The sequence below is a fragment of the Vanessa atalanta genome, unplaced genomic scaffold (genome assembly GCF_905147765.1).
Source record: "Vanessa atalanta unplaced genomic scaffold, ilVanAtal1.2, whole genome shotgun sequence".
Taxonomy (NCBI): domain Eukaryota; kingdom Metazoa; phylum Arthropoda; class Insecta; order Lepidoptera; family Nymphalidae; genus Vanessa; species Vanessa atalanta.
Window position 1 is genome coordinate 30001 of NW_025919998.1, and position 10000 is coordinate 40000.

General features: G+C 48.4%; 2 non-coding genes and 1 pseudogene across 2 annotated transcripts; all 3 read right to left on the bottom strand.

Moving 5' to 3' along the window:
- LOC125076598 overlaps positions 1-4719 on the bottom strand; it is an 8112-nt pseudogene extending 3393 nt beyond the window's left edge.
- A 744-nt stretch (positions 4720-5463) lies between these two features.
- On the bottom strand, positions 5464-5620 carry LOC125076600. The gene has a single exon (XR_007120543.1). It is a non-coding gene; the product is annotated as a 5.8S ribosomal RNA (ribosomal RNA).
- Positions 5621-6080: 460 nt separating this feature from the next.
- On the bottom strand, positions 6081-7983 carry LOC125076594. Its single transcript, XR_007120539.1, has one exon. It is a non-coding gene; the product is annotated as a small subunit ribosomal RNA (ribosomal RNA).
- Positions 7984-10000: the final 2017 nt, after the last annotated feature.

Below are 10000 nucleotides of genomic sequence, written 5' to 3' on the forward strand. Positions count from 1 at the left end.
CTTCGCCAGGATACTGTGCATGTGTCTGAGTGGTATCGACGCAATAGATATTGGCCGATAGTCACCCGGGCACTTTGGAGCATCACTTTTCGGGATAAAGACTGTTCGGCACTGCCGCAATGGATCGGGAATGGAACCTTGTACCATCCAATGGTTGAATATTTCCGCCTTCGATGATGCAGGAATGGCTCGCCAGTCTTCCGCACGAATTCCATCCGGACCCGGCGCAGTCCTCATGTCTATGCTGGACGCTTTCACCTCATCGATCGTGATCGGCGCCCACAGCTTGGTGTAGTCGTCCACACCCCCGGAGGGGAGCCCACGCCGAAGGCTTTTTAGGGCCTCAGACGTGGGACCCGAGGCGCTAGACACGGTTTCGAGGATCGGTCGCCAAAAGGTTTCCATCTCCTCTAGGCCATGCCTCGCGTCCCGGGTGTGTCCGTCTATTACTTCAGCTGCTGCACGACTGGGACACTTCCGAAACAACTCCTGCATCCTTGCGTACTCTACTCGTCTCCGCTTTCGGCGCGACATTGAGTCTGACGCAGCTTGGATGTCACAATCATAATTCTTACGGCGTCGGCGACTCCTGGTTTTCGCCCCCGGCTCGCAGCGCCGCTTCCGTCTCTCGACCGCCCGAAGGAGGTCTTCGAGAACATGCGCCGCGTTCGGGCCGATTGGGGTTTCTACCGTTTGGCAGGGTTCAGCGACAGGTGGGTCTTCAGGGTTGCTCCCTATAACGATCGAAGGCCGCGCTTCCAAGGCACCTTCAGTGCTCGAACCCCCTCTCGCAATGGAATCAGCAGCCGAGAACGCCAATTCCTCCAGGCAGGTTTGCACCAACCCTTTGTATTTGACGCTACGGCGCTGACCCTTAACCGCCTCCAGCGTCCTATGGAGCTGGGGTAGTTTGGCGAGAAGGTCTACGTTACCGCACTTCCCGGTATCTCTTGTCAGCTGCGCCTCGACTCGTGCCATGAGGAGCAACTCTTCCTCATTCCACCTGCGCTTCACCGAAGCTGGAGCCGCTTCTGCGTTGGCCTCGACGGGATGGGCTCTACGCTTGTGAACCCCTAGTCCCGTCTTGGTGTTGAATGTGCGGTTGCACATTGGACAGATCCAACCAGGCGCCCGCCCAACAGTCCCGCCGGGAACGTCGGGTCGAACCACCGGGGAGGGAATGACCGTGCTCCCCGATTCCTGTGGGAGATCGGGGCGGTCGAATAAATTCTTATTTCGACTTGTTGCAAGGTAAATTCCCCTGGTGGCCGGGCCGCAAACCCAACCACGGGGTTCGCCCACGGTTTTTGCTAGGTCCCAACCGAAGACAACCGCTAGGCTTGAAGGTCTCCGTAGAGACCAACCATCGGGACTGCTGTGAGGGATCTCACCTCACAGCCACACCTGGATTACAACCTAAGATGGAAGCTGTCGCACCACTTGATAGAATCCAGGGGCAAGCCTGACTCCGCCCTCCACCCCCGCTGACGTATCTATTAAGACCGTTTCAGCGATGGTGGAGGTAGGAGTGGAACAGTGCTTGTGGCCTCGTCGAATAGAAGTTGGATTAGGATAATTGCACCAACGAGGCATGCAGCGCCGCAACGGCTACTTCCGGGCTGCCTAATTTAGGTGCGGACCCCCCCCCCCCACATTAGCTTTGGCAGCGGCGCCACGGGCAGGCTGTGGGTAGGAGTTGGGCGTCGTGACTAAGTCACTCTTCCCCTTTGTCAGGTCGGTCGGGCATTCTTCGTATCCCCGAAACTAGCCGGCGGGCTCGGAAATCCGTGCTCCGATCGACCTGTGAGTTTCTAAGACAACATCTTCCCCGTTAGGGGTGTGAGCATTCCACCAAGACAATGCCACATGTATCAGTCCAGATTGCATACATATTACATGTAATGTGTACACAGACACAACCGCCATAGGCCAGAGCAAGGCAAGCTCACAGCTTAAGAGAGTCATAGTTACTCCCGCCGTTTACCCGCGCTTGCTTGAATTTCTTCACGTTGACATTCAGAGCACTGGGCAGAAATCACATTGCGTCAACACCCGCGAGGGCCATCGCAATGCTTTGTTTTAATTAGACAGTCGGATTCCCCTTGTCCGTGCCAGTTCTGAGCTGACCGTTGAACGGCGGTCGTACAGTACCGCGCCGATCGCGCACGAGACGAAACCGACGCGGACTTACGGCTAGGAAGATCCGCGGAAGGCCGGAACGCGGGTCCGGATTCCGCACGAACGTCCCGAGAGACGAACGAGCGTCGACCAGGCCCGGCACCGGCCGCATCCGCTTCCCGTCCAAACCCGACACGCCCCGGTCCTCAGAGCCAATCCTTATTCCGAAGTTACGGATCCAATTTGCCGACTTCCCTTACCTACATTATTCTATCGACTAGAGGCTCTTCACCTTGGAGACCTGCTGCGGATATGGGTACGAACCGGCGCGACATCTCCACGTACATCCCTCACCTGAATTTTCAAGGTCCGCAGAGAGTATCCGGACACCGCCGCAAATGCGGTGCTCTTCGCGTTCCGAACCATATCTCCCTTCTATAGGATTCCATGGAACTCGAACGCTCAGGCAGAAAAGAAAACTCTTCCCGGACCCCTCGGCGGCGTCTTCAGGCCACTTTGGGTTACCCCGTCGAACACTCGCTTTGAAACGAGGGAACGATTATTGAAACGGTTCCGCTGCCGGGTTCCGGAATAGGAACCGGATTCCCTTTCGCTCGAAGGGCGTTATTTCGTTATATCACATTCTCTCGAATTGACGAATAAACGACAAAACAAAAAAAAACGTAAACATAAAAAAAACACGCCACATCGACATAAGATCTCTCCTTGAGCTTAGGATCGACTGACTCGCGAGCAACTACTGTTCACGCGAAACCCTTCTCCACGTCAGTCCTCCAGGGCCTCGCTGGAGTATTTGCTACTACCACCAAGATCTGCACCGACGGAGGCTCCAAGCGGGCTCACGCCCAGACCCTTCTGCGCACTCCGCCGCGCACGTCCTACTCGTTACGGCATAATGACGCAAACGTACAACGTCGCACGTGCCCGTAACGGTAGTGTATAGGCAAAACGCTTCAGCGCCATCCATTTTCAGGGCTGGTTGCTTCGGCAGGTGAGTCGTTGCACACTCCTTAGCGGATTCCGACTTCCATGGCCACCGTCCTGCTGTCATGAGCGACCAACGCCTTTCATGGTGTCCCATGAGCGTTTTTTAGGCGCCTTAACACTACGTTTGGTTCATCCCACAGCGCCAGTTCTGCTTACCAAAATTGGCCCACTTGGCACCGTCATCAGATCTCCGGCTTCATCGTTCGAGTAAGCCGGAGTTCTCACCCATTTAAAGTTTGAGAATAGGTTGAGGTCGTTTCGGCCCCAATGCCTCTAATCATTCGCTTTACCGGATGGGACTGTTAATTATCGACGCCAGCTATCCTGAGGGAAACTTCGGACGGAACCAGCTACTAGATGGTTCGATTAGTCTTTCGCCCCTATACCCAGTTCCGACGATCGATTTGCACGTCAGAATCGCTACGGTCCTCCATCAGGGTTTCCCCTGACTTCGACCTGACCAGGCATAGTTCACCATCTTTCGGGTCCCAGCATCTGTGCTCAGAGCGCGCCTGCATTCACGGATTGGAAACGAGACGCCTCGGGAGTGCGAGAGATCGATCGAGACCGAAGCTCCATCCTCCCTGAGCGCGCGTGTTTAGCGCGCGCCTTCACTTTCGTTGCGCCTTTCAGTTTTATGTATAAATATCTCAATGACTCGCACACATGCTAGACTCCTTGGTCCGTGTTTCAAGACGGGTCCTGCGAGTGCCCGAAAATGAATCATCGCAGACGGATACGCGCACAGTCCGAGACAACACGGCAGCGACGACAGCAGCGCCGCGTCGACGTCCGCACTCGGGCAGGACATCGACAAACGACGTTCGCTTGCGTCGGGCCGGACGCGCGTGAGACGCGTGCGCGATTCGTATTATAAGTACGATTTTGTACTACCGTCCGACGGCCGGTCGGCCACCGTCACGGTCCAATAGACGTGCGCGAACACGACGACTGGACTCCCGAACGGCGCTTAGACCGACATCGAACGGGTCGCGATGTATTACTGAGAGAGAAGTGCACGCCGTCGACGAACGTCGACGGACGCGACCCGTGCCCCACGACGCACCCGCGAGGGGAGGTATGAGACATCGAGGCGCGCGCCCGTACGCCGTCGAATGACGATGAATCTCTCCGTTCGTTCATTCGAGTTTCGCAGGTTTACCCCTGAACGGTTTCACGTACTCTTGAACTCTCTCTTCAAAGTTCTTTTCAACTTTCCCTCACGGTACTTGTTCGCTATCGGTCTCGCGGTAATATTTAGCCTTAGATGGAGTTTACCACCCACTTAGGGCTGCACTCTCAAGCAACCCGACTCTGAGGAGCGTACCTCTCGCCGTCTCGCTCCGTCGCTACGGGCCTGGCACCCTCTACGGGAAAACGGCCCCGTTCAAGACGAACTTGGACAGGAGTGGCGACGACGAGAAAGCGATACCTCCCGAACACCACATCTCCCGCGATCGTTACAACCGCGGGATTCAGTGCTGGGCTATTTCCTGTTCGCTCGCCGCTACTAAGGAAATCCTGGTTAGTTTCTTTTCCTCCGCTTACTAATATGCTTAAATTCGGCGGGTGATCCTCCCTGATCTGAGGCCAACGATAAAAAAAACGAGGCAGACGCGATATCCGTCAACGCGACGGCGCCGCTTTCGTCGAGACGAGAGAGAATTTTCATTCCGATCGTTCCGACGTCGGCGTCGACGCGCTCTTCGGACGTCGAGTCCGCCTACTCGATATATATACAATATATATATATACGAATGTTTCGATGTCATCACGTTCAACGATGCGAGCGCGCTTTATTTACACATCATATAAACACGTTCGTCTCGTATACGTCGTAACGATCGCGGAGCTTTTGTATTCGAAATTTTGACATTAGAGTATGAACAAAAGAAACGCACGTACTCGATAATCACGAGACGAAGAGATCACCTAAACTCCGATTACCCTCTTTGATCGAGAACAACTCAATGAAACGATCGAAAGGTCGGAGATGGGCGCTCCTCGTCTGGCGACGAGCGACGCTCTCAGTCTCTCTGACGTCGCATAACGAAACTCCGTGACGTAAACGTACACACGAACGCGTATATAAAAATATAAATAATATATACACACACACGCATGTAAACGTAAACATACATACACATCGTATTTGTTATATTTGAACGGACCGAGAACGAGATTTATATTAAGTATATTTAAACACGTAATATAACACATCGAACGCGGATACCGTCATATGTTCGAGAAACGTCAGTCAGTCTATTGAGTCGGTTACGAAATAATAGACATTACGACATTAAACATTGAACAGTGTGGTTTATATTTTTATACAGCCGGCCCTCAGACAGGAGTGGTCCTGGATGTTTCTCCACGGACCGCAATGTGCGTTCGAAATGTCGATGTTCAAATGTGTCCTGCAGTTCACACTATGACGCGCAGTTAACTGCGTTCTTCATCGACCCGCGAGCCAAGTGATCCACCGTCCAGGGTAATGGTTTTTAATTTGTTTTATTTTTATAATTTCTACGATCACTCGAACGATTCTATACGCCAGTGATATGAGTTTATTTTTTTTTTATTTTTATTTTTTTTTTTGTTTTTTTCTCTTATTTTTAGTATACAGAGAAAAATTAAAAAAATTAAAAAAAAAAAAAAAAAAAAAGTTAAAAAAAAAAAAAAGTACAAAAAAAAAAAAAAAGAAATATACATTTTATTTGAAGATGACGATGTGCGTTAACACATCGTACTTTCCTCGAAATCGACATCGAAAAATATCAGAATAGGACGCGTTACACGACTCTGGACTCTGACTCGGACACACTGCTGTGTGAGAGAGAGAGAGTGAGAATCGCGTCCTCGCATCGAAACGACACATTCCGAACGTCGATATTTGTGTTTTAGAATTTTATTATCGTTCATTATCGCACTCTTTCGAGATTGATAATTTACGTTAATGATCCTTCCGCAGGTTCCCCTACGGAAACCTTGTTACGACTTTTACTTCCTCTAAATGATCAAGTTTGGTCAACTTCCCAGCAACGCCGACGGCCGTGAAGCCACCGCGTGTCGGTCCGAAGACCTCACTAAATCATTCAATCGGTAGTAGCGACGGGCGGTGTGTACAAAGGGCAGGGACGTAATCAACGCGAGCTTATGACTCGCGCTTACTAGGAATTCCTCGTTTATGGGGGATAATTGCAAACCCCAATCCCCAGCACGAAGGAGTTTCAACGGGTTGCCCGGGCCTCTAGGCCAGGGAGAACATGCTGATTCCTTCAGTGTAGCGCGCGTGCGGCCCAGGACATCTAAGGGCATCACAGACCTGTTATTGCTCAATCTCGTGCGGCTCGAAGCCGCCGGTCCCTCTAAGAAGAATTTTAATACGCCGCCAGTGAGTTGCTCGACCGAAATCGAGCACACCTAAATGACGACGCCTATTTAGCAGGCTAGAGTCTCGTTCGTTACCGGAATTAACCAGACAAATCGCTCCACCAACTAAGAACGGCCATGCACCACCACCCACCGAATCAAGAAAGAGCTATTAATCTGTCAATCCTTCCGGTGTCCGGGCCTGGTGAGATTTCCCGTGTTGAGTCAAATTAAGCCGCAGGCTCCACTCCTGGTGGTGCCCTTCCGTCAATTCCTTTAAGTTTCAGCTTTGCAACCATACTCCCCCCGGAGTCCAAAATCTTTGGTTTCCCGGAAGCTGCCCGCCGAGCCATTGTAGTAACGTCGGCGGATCGCTAGATGACATATTTACGGTTAGAACTAGGGCGGTATCTAATCGCCTTCGAACCTCTAACTTTCGTTCTTGATTGATGAAAACACCTTTGGCAAATGCTTTCGCTGATGTTCGTCTTGCGACGATCCAAGAATTTCACCTCTAACGTCGCAATACGAATGCCCCCAGTTATCCCTATTAATCATTACCTCGGAGTTCTGAAAACCAACAAAATAGAACCGAGATCATATTCTATTATTCCATGCACGAAATATTCAAGCGGCATTTTGAGCCCGCTTTGAGCACTCTAATTTGTTCAAAGTAAAATTGTCGGCCCATCTCGACACTCACTGAAGAGCACCGCGATAGGATTTTGATATTGAACCGGCGTTTTACCGCCGGCTCACCGACGATATGCTCCGCAGACGTGTCAGTATCACCGCGGATGCGGTGCACCGACAGCGCGGCGCACAAATGCAACTACGAGCTTTTTAACCGCAACAATTTTAGTATACGCTATTGGAGCTGGAATTACCGCGGCTGCTGGCACCAGACTTGCCCTCCAATTGTTCCTCGTTAAAATATTTAAAGTGTACTCATTCCGATTACGAGGCCTCGAAAGAGTCCCGTATCGTTATTTTTCGTCACTACCTCCCCGTGCCGGGAGTGGGTAATTTGCGCGCCTGCTGCCTTCCTTGGATGTGGTAGCCGTTTCTCAGGCTCCCTCTCCGGAATCGAACCCTGATTCCCCGTTACCCGTGACAACCATGGTAGTCGCAGAAACTACCATCGAAAGTTGATAAGGCAGACATTTGAAAGATGCGTCGCCGGTACTGGACCATGCGATCGGCAAAAGTTATCCAGATTCATCAAAATTAACGACTTCGGACGAGACGCCCTCCGTCGATTGGTTTTGATCTAATAAAAGCACTCATCCCATCACTGGTCAGAGTTCTGATTGCATGTATTAGCTCTAGAATTACCACAGTTATCCAAGTAACTGAGTAAGATCTAAGGAACCAAAACTGATATATTGAGCCATTCGCGGTATCGCCTTAATACGGCTTGCACTGAGACATGCATGGCTTAATCTTTGAGACAAGCATATAACTACTGGCAGGATCAACCAGGGAGCTAACCGAGACTTGTTGAAGTCGTCAATTACTCTTCTCGTTTCATATTCGCATATAAAATACACACAAACTTATGCATGCATGTACAATATACGCACAGTATGAAACGAGCGTCTCACCGTATCGTCGATCGCGTTAGACGCGATAGATTTTAACGGTTGACTCTTATAAAAATTTATATGAGACACAAACGCGCTTTAAGCACGCGCGCGCGCGTGCGTGCGCTATAATATATAACGCGACGACAGCGGCGGCGGCGGCGGCGGCGGCGGAGGCGTCTTCACATAATGACACATAACGGTCACGAATTCGAACGTTCTAAACGAGATCGAGTTTTTTTTTCAAAATAACACTTCGCACACGACGTGTACGTATGTATTGTTCAACGATTATTATCGTAAAACATTGGGATCGACGCCCGGTGTTTGAGTGATCGTACCGATACTCGGGTTGTGTATTTTTTGTACATGATAAATGTAAAAATTAACAAAAAGAATTTTAGAAACGACCGTTCATATATAATATAAAAATTATACACACTATACGAATACACTGAATCTTTTAAGAACTCCGTCTCTAACGTTTTCTCATATCGTCGCGACGTCGCAGATCGACTACAATGAATCAACATTTATTCCATGAGGATAGATTGTAGCGAGAGCGACGACGACGACGATAAGAGGAAGAGCGCATGAGGCAGAGAGATCTACGTGCGTCCGTCGGTCGGCACAGTTTTACAGAACGAAAAAGAATCTTTTTATCATTTTCACGTGTGTCAGTGAATATCCCCAGCGGTCGAGACGAATCGTACGTACATACTTGGTTGTTACACTACGTAAAGTATAATATAACGCGATACGACGAATCGAGAGACACGCCAGAAGACACGCAACAAAGACGACAAATGAAAACGATAATAACATTTTTTTCGTTATACAAGAGTACTGATCCGGTCACTTCGCGTCTAACATCAATTTTTGAATGTTCGACGTTCGAACCGTCACTACTCCATATATATGCCTGACGATGAGTATGACATTCGGCTCGTTCGAACGGAATGTATTTTTTTTTTTATTATTATTATTATTTTATTATGTTTCTCATATTCGATCTGATATCATAAGACGACGAACCCCCGAACACGCACCCCCCCCCCCCTCCCCAACCCCCTCCCCCCCAACTGACACCCCAAACCCTCCAAAATCTCCAAAACTTCGATTATTTTGTTCTATATTTTTATAGATAGTATATGATTATATGATATTATGCAACGTCAATGCAACAACAACGACAACAACAACAACAACAACAACAACAACAACAATAAAAAAAAAAAGAAAAAAAAAAAAAACAACAACAACAACAACAAAGAAAGTTGTATCTTCGTTTATTTAAATTTCACCGGTATTCGTTTATCGAAAAAAAAAAATTTATAATTAAAATTATTATATTTTATAATTAAAATAATAATTATGACGATGACGAATAAATATAATAATAATAATAATAATAAAGAACATGACGCGATTTACGAATGCGTAAATAATGTTAATAATATAATTTTTAAGTTTCATATCAGTCTTGATACCTTAAAATATGTATAATGAAGTAATAAATAAATAGAAATTATCTTTAAAAAAATATCCTGACATAAATGTATTGAATCTCTATAAAAAAATTAAAAAATAATCTAACGAACGCAACGAGCTCTACTCCTACTCTACGAACGTTTTCTCGAACGAAGTGCTCGATGAAAACGTCGAACGTTCGTGTATCGAAAGGAGAGTCGAGATAGAGCTCATATAATGTTAATGTTAATGTTAATGTTAATGTTAATGTTAATGTATCGAAAATTATATATGTTAATTATTGATATTAAACGTATAAGAAGACTTACGTAATAATATAATAATGAAAATGACGCGAATTACGAACACGCGAGAGACACAGCACGCACAGACACCATCGATACACGAACTAATCGCAACGAACGGGACTCTAACGATTTCAGAGTGTT